Genomic DNA, 9,411 nt, shown 5'->3' with positions numbered 1-9,411 from the left:
GCTGGATACAGAGACGGGCAGTGGCTACCGTACACGCTACCCACACACAATGGGTCTCACGAGCTGGTACCTGGGCCCGACGTGAAATAAACGCTCTGCTGCACAGCGCTGAGGCAGCAAAAACCCGAGACAGGTTACAAAACACAGCCAGGATGGAAACACGGCCTCAGGCACAAGGCAAACGGCGCAGGGGCAAGCAAGGCAGACACTTCCACTCCGGCCTCGCCATTCCCGCAGACACACGGGGCTTGTGCCCGGCCCCTGGCTTCCCTTCCATGGGCCACAGACACCGTTCCGTGCTTTTAAATTTTCTGTCGTAAATTAAATTGTAACCTCCTGCAGAGCCAGGCTTACTAGGTCAAAAAGCTAAATTTTAAGCAACATTTTGCATTATTTCTAGTGTGTGTGGAGGGGTGTCTTCAGGCATTCTGGAATTCTGAGAAGCACTTCTCATGATTTCTAGATATTTGACCATTGTTCATTCACTTATGAATTTTGTAAAATGAAGTGATGCTTGTTGAAGTTCGCAGGAGATGCTACAACCCTTACAGAGTTTGTTTCTGGAGGTGGTTGAAGGACCTACTGCTTACTGAACCTTTGTAGGAAGAAGCTACGAATTTTAGCCTGACTTGCCCTTATTATAGGCTAATAGAGCCCCTGAAAATGCACTGGTATAGAAACTCTTTTTTAAAAAAGTTTTTCATTGATTTTAGAGGGAGAGGAAGAAAGAGGGGGAGAGAGAAGAAACATCAATGATGAGAATCATTGACCCACTGCCTCCTGCACGCCCCCTCCTGGGGATTGAACCAGAAACCCGGGCATGTGCCCTGACGGGGCGCCAACCAGTGGCCTCTTGGTGCATGGGACACGCTCAACCACTGAGCCACACTGGCCACGCTAGAAACTCCAACTTTGTAAACAATCAACTGTGCCATTTGTGACGGGAGCTAACCTTAGTGACACTTTACTCTGGCATAGTTCCTCTTAAATGCAGGTATGGTCAGGGGTGCCACCTAGAACTTTCCAGAAACGCAAGCTGTTTGAGGACTGAATGAACAGCCTCAGGAGACAGCGAGTATCAAGTGCCTTGTCCCGGAAGTGGGGGCGTAGAGGCTGATCCTGATCAGGAACACGGGGTGTGGGCCAGGACTCCTGTCTGAGACACAGGCCCCACATACTGTGCGTGAGCCACGTGGGCAGGCGTGCTGGACAGATGCTGGTGGCGACCTCACCGCGTGACCGCCCATTGCAACAGCTGCCACACTCCCCTGCCTTCGTTTGTACCAATGTCAAGGGAACGCTCATTTATAACATGTAGGACTGAGGTAACCCGTGAACTTGAAGATCAGCATGTCCTTAAAGATCAAGGTTCATATCTTTTATATTAAAATTTACACCTAATATCCTCCCAATCACGGTTTTCTCTGCACCACCCTTAACGGTGGGTATATATGAAAATAACAACCTTTGCCCTTCAGTCCTCAACCCCCCTATACATTCTATACTTAGTATAGTGCTGGTCACAAAATATTGGTGACATAGTATTCACTAATTCATCGACCAATTCTCTTATTAACAACTAGAAATAAAACTGAAAACTACACCTAGTGTTTATTGACTGCTTATTACATATCAGACATTTATTAGTATTATATATATATATATATATATATATATATATATATATATATTCATTCTTTTATTTAATGGAAAGAGCAGTTTGGAGCACATAGACCTGAATGACAATGTTAGCTCCACTTAGAAAAAGCACACCCTGAAAGGACTGCACACATTGTACTGCTGCTTATTGTGGGAAGGACGCTTGGGGGAAATGCCACTTGTGTTTATGTCGTTATGTAAATGAATTATTGCATATAGGCCTATCTATTACATACAATAGACAGAAGCCTTTTATATCTCTAGTATTATGTATGCAAGGCGTTCAAAAAGTATTTGCTGTTTTGAATATTTAAGAAATTTGCTACTCTGTAAAAAATGAGCAAGTTGCACATTGCAATTGTGGACGAAAGGGGCCACATGCTGACCTGACAAGCTCAGGGGAGGCCTGCATGGCAGTCTTGCAAATTCAGACTTAAAGTAACCACACAAGATGGTCTGAAATTAAACTTTAACTAAAAGCAGTGATGGTGGGCAGTTAGGTCCTGGGCCAGTATCTTCACTGACAAGATCAACTTTGATCCTTACTGAGCCCATTTGCCTTTTTGCCTCTAAGATATGTTTTTTAAAAATATATATTTTATTGATTTTTTACAGAGAGGAAGGGAGAGGGATAGTTAGAAACATTGATGAGAGAGAAACATCGATCAGCTGCCTCCTGCACATCTTCTATTGGGGATGTGCCCGCAACATACCCTTGAAATGTCTGGGTAACTTGTAACTTCCCTTTTTCTGGAGCCCCTGGGGCACAACCAAATGTGCTGGGCGCCAGGACAGATACTACAAATTCCTTCATTATCATGTTAATTGATTCTGTACCCACGAAAGTATGTGTCCGTCATTTTACTTTTTATCCAATCCCAGGGGTTTCCCTGCTTTGCTTTATCCCTCCTCCTTAATCTATCACCAATGAATTTCATGTAACCCACCTACGTCCCTCCTTTGATTGCAAATGTATAAATACAAATGTAACCCGCCGTTCTCTGGAGCACTATCTCAATTTGTTGAGGTTCTGCTTCCCAGCATATGTCGACAGTTTGGCTCAAATAAACTCACAAAAAATTCTTTACAGGTGTCAATGTTTTTTTTTTTTTTTTTTACGTTAACACGATAGGTGCTGGGGTCCAACCCCAGCAGGTCCAGGGGTCCCCAAAGGTGTGGACGGAGTTGGCGAAGAGGGAATGACACGGAGACAGCGTTCAGTTGATCAGCAGCCTAGCCAGGATCTCTAGCCAGGATCTCCAGCCAAGTTCTGGTCTGGATCTCCAGCGAAGTTCTGGTTAGGATCTCCAGCCAGGTTCTGTGTCCATGTTCTCTTGCTAGGTTCTCCAGCCAGGTTCTGTCCAGGTTCTCCAGCCAGGTTCTCCAGGTTCTCCAGCCAGGTTCTGAAGCCATGTTCCCTCGCTAGGTTATCCAGCCAGGTTCTGTCCAGGTTCTCCAGCCAGGTTCAGTCACCAGGTTCTAGTCAGGTTCTCTTGCCATGTTCTATCCAGGTTCTGTAGCCAGGTTCTGTCTCTAGGTTCTTCAGCCAGGTTCTCTCGCTAGGTTCTGTCTCTAGGTTCTGTGGCCAGTTTCTGTCCAGGATCTTTTGCCATGTTCTCTCCGGAGAAGTTCTTCTGTCTCTAGGTTCTGTGTAGGTTCTGTCTTCTAAGTTCTGTCTTGTTACATCTGTATTTATACCAGTTGATTCCAATCCTATCAATCTCTATTACAAAGGTTAGGGCATTTCTTATCTCCATTCCAGGGAGTAAAGATTATGTAGCTTAAGCATGATTGTTCGTAGTTAAAGTGATTAATTACCCGCCTGGCACTTAGTTAAGAGGTTTTATTCCCTCCCTAACTTCAGGGGAAAATCCCTACCTGGGGAAACAACCTTTCTCAGAGAGGTGACCTTGGTTAAAACACATAGTGCCAAGAAGGTGAGCAAACATATTAACAGTATGCCATATATGCCAGGTCCCTTGAAACAGCAAGCATGGACCAGCTCCCGGCAAATAGGGAATTTACAACAGATATAAATGAAATGAGACTGATTTGTTCTTATTTAGTTCTTATGTTTTTTAAAAAAATATATTTTATTGATTTTTTACAGAGAGGAAGGGAGAGGGATAGTTAGAAACAATGATGAGAGAGAAACATCGATCAGCTGCCTCCTGCACATCTTCTATTGGGGATGTGCCCGCAACCCAGGTACATGCCCCTGACCGGAATCAAACCTGGGACCTTTCAGTCCGCAGGCCGACGCTCCATCCACTGAGCCAAACCGGTTTCGGCTAGTTCTTATGTTTTTATTCCTCACCCAAGGATATGTTTTTATTGATGAGAGAGAGAGAGGAGAGAGAGGAGAGAGAAACATTGATGGTTCCCTTGGCCCGTGCCCCATCAGGGATTGAACCTGCCAGCGTTTGGTGGATGGGACCATCTTCCAACCAACTAGCCACCAGCCAGGGCTGTTTCTCCTGTTTTTTATGTTAAAACCCCTGCCGTAACCCCACTGACTGTATCCAAATCTGCACATTGCCGGTGAATGAATAAAGCTCACATTCCCGACATTAAACATAAGGCACGCTGTGAATATTACTAACAATCACATGTATGATCATGTGAAATGTGTTTCCTGGCTCTTTACCTTCCTGTATTTTTCCAATTAAAAGGTTCTTGGGCAAATACAGCCGTGCCCTTCCATGTACTGTGACTTTGGGCCTTGCTCACCCTGTCATCTGGGAAGGGGGACCCTCGCAGGGTCAGGGCGGGCGGAGGGGGAGGCTGCCTCCGCAGAGCATGCTGGGAGGCTCTGGGGGCCTGGCCGACCCACTCTGCGGTCGGTTTCCATGGTGACCTCCAAGCAGGAAGCTCCCTGCACGCGCTCAGAGGTACCGCCTGCAAGCTGTGCTCTGGGTCAGAACGCACTCCTGGAAGGAGCAGCCCTGTGTGAGGAGAAACAGCCCAGCCCGCTCCGGGGGCCCTCAGCCTGGCCCCTGGGCTGCCTTTCTCTGCGTCCTGTCTGGCCGGGTCTGCAGGAACCGCTGAGTCAGCCCGCCGGCTATGCACCTGCCCCAGGTGAGCCTGACCCGGGCTGCCTTCAGCGGGAAGCCCGTTAGGTCAGCTTGGCCAGCAGCCTCTGACCCCAGAGGCTTCCTCTGCTCCTGGGCCTAACCCCTCCCCCACCCCACCCCGAGCTCCGGGAGCCCTGCAGCCGGCACAGGTCCCTCTGAGTGAGATGCCCACACAGCCTCGCTTCCTCATGAGGGCAGCATTCACCCCTCACGTCCGAAACTGGGCGAAAGGGTGAGCCCCACCCCATCCCCCTGCCAGGAGGGCCTTCCCGGGCGTCCACCAGGACACTCACTCTTCCGGGACTGGTGTCCCCTCCATCGCTAGTTACTGGCCATTCATCCGTCCATCCTCCTTGTCCCAGACCTAAGGTCGGTGCCTTATCATTCATTCCTGGGGGGGGGGGGGGGGGGGGGCAGGGATCTGAGAGGAACATAATCCTATACAGTGGGGCCTTGACTTACGAGTTTAATTCGTTCCGTGACGGAGCTCGTAACTCAAATTACTCTTACATCAAATCATAAAGTGAACGAGTGAGACACGTGATGCTGGGCTGATGTGGCGTTCACTGTGATGTTCGCTGTGCCAACTAGCGGTGGGGTATCTGAAGCTGGCTCGTAACCCAAATTTTAGCTCGCGACTCAAAGCAAAAATCAGCCGAGAGACGGCTCGTATCTCAAAAAACTCGTTAGCCAGGACACTCGTAAGTCAAGGCCCCACTGTATAATAAAAGGCTAATATTGAAATAGACCAAATGGCAGAACAACTGAACAGCCTAACAACCTGTCGCTATGATGTGCACTGGCCACCAGGGGGCGTGTGCAGAATATGGCGGGGTTGGTCATGTTGGGATGGTGGAGCAGGTGAGCAGGGGCACCAGACCAAGGGGGTGCCAATTGCTATCATTAGGGTGAGCCTCTGGTGGTTACTGAAAATTCTTTGCTCCCACATACCGCGGTTCTGCCCAGCGCTTGCACCCGCTGCTGGTGCCATCAGCACCTGGGAGACGGAGGATAGGCCGAGACCTGCCCCTGTGCTTACCGCAGCCTCGTGGCCCACAGTTGCTTTCAAGGTGCATGAATTTGTGCACTGAGCCCCTAGTAACAGAATAAAATACCCAGAACTGGCTCACTGGCCCTCATGGCTCAGTGGTTGAGCACCGACCTATGAACCAGGAGGTCAGAGTTCAATTCCCGGTCAGGGCACATGCCCAGGTTGTGGGCTCCATCCCCAGTGTGGGGTGTGCAGGAGGCAGCCGATGATTGATTCTCTCTCATCACTGATGTTTCTAGTGAAGTATGGTACCTATCTGCTTTGTTTAACAATGGACAGGTTCCTTTGATTTTCTAAATTGTATAAGTCATCCCATTCGATTGAATGCCTTATCGATTGAATGACTATCCCATTGATTGTTATCATACCGGTCTTAGAGAGCACATTCTACTGTACCTGGAAACAGGACAGCACAATTACCCTACATTGTTTTAGTGGCCACAGGTGGTGCGTTCCAGCTGACTCAGTGGTCCCGAGACCAGGACAGCACAATTACTCTAAATTGTCCTGACAACTCAGTGGTCGGGAGACCCGAGGGCTCTAGATAAGGTGTTTCTATCAACTCAGTGATCCGGAGACCCAAAACTGTAATTTAGATAACATGCCTAAGTTTAACCCAGGTTACCCAAGGGCTCTAGCTAATGTATTTCTGTCAATTCAGTGACCCCAAGACCCGAAACTGTAATTAACATGCTTAATTCTGCTTCTGTAATCTGCTTTTTTGGGAGCCAGGTGCCACATTCCAAACCCTGGGATGTAATCAATACCTTTGTGATTTTTGCCTATATAAGTCTGGTTTTGCCACCATCTTATGGCTATGAGATTTGGGAATGGCCCCTCATAGTCCCGGATTGCAATAAATGTGACTCTTTAATTCGACTTCTTGGGGCGTCCTTCTGTGATTCGCGGGGTACATTACAACACTATCTCTCTCCCTCTCTGAAATCAGTAAGAATATATTTACTTAAAAAATGCCCAGACTGGCCCTCCCACAGCTTCTCAGTATCTTAGTTACTGGATTGTGCCCAACCCGGGGCGGTTTTCCTGGGGGAGGCGGTGACAGCAAACTGAATGCCCTGTTTCTGGAACTGAGGGTAAATGAGTGAAACCCAGTGCGCTGCTGATTAATACACGTATGTGAGAGGGGCTGGGAGGGAACTCCGGTAGGATATGTCCACATTCACCGAATGTCACCCTGAGCCGCGGGGAGCGAGTGCTGCCGGCCACCGGGCACTTGGGAGGCACCGTTAACTGAAACCCGAGTTTGTAACTGGAAACAGATCACGTTGCTTCCAAACCAGCAAAATTAGAAGCCAGTAGAGGAACAGGCGCGAGGAGGCGTCACGGGCTCAGCCGTCGGGGGGACAGGATGTACAGAACCCTGAGAAGCCCGGGGCAGCCACGCACGGCCCCCAGCTCCCCCGGCCGCCGCGCTGCCCCGTTTCTGAACTCAGTGGACATCCGGCCGTGGGCCCATTGTGCCTGCCACTGCGGAGCCTGCTCCTTCCTTCCTCGCGGGAGGGGATGTTTTGGTCTGGGGAGGGGAGAGAGACTGTTTCCAGGCGAAAGAAGTGCAGTTACTGCTACAATCTCTGCCGCCAGAGAGTTCCTTTTGTTCAGACAAATCCGCCTGGGCCAGCAGCATTCCGAGTTGTGCCGCACTGGGCCGCAGGCGGGGGTCCGCTGGGCCTGTCTCCTTATCTGCAGGGGTCGGTGTCTCCGCCCCTCCCTCTCCGTTTCCTGAGTGAATGCTTTGAAGCCTTTCCCAGGGTCTGTGAAAAGTGGCTGAACTCTAGCAATTTGAAGACAAGAACAGATTTAGGGAAAGGGGTCTGGGTAAGACAGCTGAGGCCCGGGGGTCTTCTCTCAGGCACTGTTGCTCCTGGACCACCGGCCTCAGGCAGGTGGGCTCCCGCCGACACTCCCCCTCCCCCTCCCCCCCACCCCTCCCCTGCTGCCCCAGCCGCAGCCTTGTCCTTGCTACCTGGGGAGCTGCCCTCAGGGACCTCAAGGGGCTATGGGGGGAGGGGGGTGGGCCTGGCAGAAACCTGTTTGTAAATAATAATGACAAAAGGAACAGCCTTTATGAAACCATCAGCTGTTTAGTAAGCCCTTTAGTGGCTAAATATAAAGTGTGGAGAGGGCAGTATTTTCAAAATTAAAAGAAAGGGAATCCCCCGTAAGCAGAATCCCGGAGGAAACTGAGGCAACGCGGCTGTTGTACCTGCCCTCCCCCCGCAGCACCGTGGTCTGCGCTCAGCGCCGAGTCGCACCTGTGGGGAAACACGTGGCCCAGTCCTGGGGGTGCCCCTGCAGGACAAACTGGGAGGAGCCATCAGAGGAGCCGTCAGCGCAGCCAGCGCCGCGTGCCTGGGGGTCCCGGGTGGAGGAGGGAGGACACGGTCCTTCAACACTCCCGCGTGGAGTCTTAGGGAGGAAGGCGAAGGCGCCCAACACGTATGCTCCCTGACCGACGGCTTCATGGGTGTTCCTCTCTGTCCGCTCTCCTTGAACCCTACCTATTAAATGGTTTTTAATAGCAGGTATACCCTGATGGAGCTATTAAAGTATCAAAATTAAAAGTAAAGTCAGATCTCAGGAAAGAGCGGTCATGAGCCTAGACGTTTGGTTCGCTGAGCGAAGTGTGAAAAAATAAGACCCAGAAGTCGTCAGGCCCACGGCTTACGGACGTTTGCCGCTGGGGCTGAGAAACTCGCTCTTTCTATGGAGGAAAGGTGAGCCGGGTCCCTAATGTGGTCCCGTGAAACGTGGACCTCAATGGGTCAGATCAGCGGTTCTCAACCTGTGGGTCGAGACCCCTCTGGCGGTCGAACGACCCTTTCACAGGGGCCGCCTAAGACCATCCTGCATATCAGATATTTACATGACGACTCATAACAGTAGCAACATGACAGTTATGAAGTAGCAACGGAAATAATGTTATGATTGGGTCACAACAGGAGGAACTGTATTTAAAGGGCCAGAAGGTTGAGAACCACTGGGTCAGATGGACATGTGAAAAGCAATAGAAGCAAGTGCAGACAGTGGAGATCCGAGAACGGGAAAGGAATTTTTACAAATCATGCAGCAGAACATGGGTGCACGTGCTCAGAGACAACAAGCACAGCACACAGACATGCAGACAGACAGACAGACATCTGCATCCGGAACACGGAGGCAGCAGGAAACCTGCAGGGGTACTGTGGGCCCTCCAGCCCCGAAGCCACCCTCCAGCCCAGGTGAGGGACAGACCAACGGGACAGGCTCCCCTCACCAACCCCCCCCCCCCAGCCCCGCCCCAAGCTACACCCTCCACATCCCCCAAGGACCTGGAAGCTCAGGAGGCTGGTACCACAGCTGCGGGTTACAGCTCACACCCTTAGGAGGAGAGGATGCGTGGGGGATGTTGGTGGGCGGGCAAGGGCAGCAGGGACCCAGTAGATGGCAGTGAGACCCTATCAGACGGGCCAATAGCAACACGTGTCAGTGTAATAGCGCTGGCTCCGGAGGAAGGAGACGGGAGACACCAGAGCACAGCATGTTGAACAGATTGGAAACAGCCGCAGGAATGACGCTGCCCCTTCTAAGGCAGCAGGGTGCGCAGGCACAGGGCACAGAGCGCAGGGT

Source organism: Myotis myotis, unplaced genomic scaffold, assembly GCF_014108235.1.
Source record: "Myotis myotis isolate mMyoMyo1 unplaced genomic scaffold, mMyoMyo1.p scaffold_m19_p_3, whole genome shotgun sequence".
In the NCBI taxonomy this organism is placed as follows: Eukaryota; Metazoa; Chordata; class Mammalia; order Chiroptera; family Vespertilionidae; genus Myotis; species Myotis myotis.
This window is presented reverse-complemented; position numbering follows the sequence as displayed.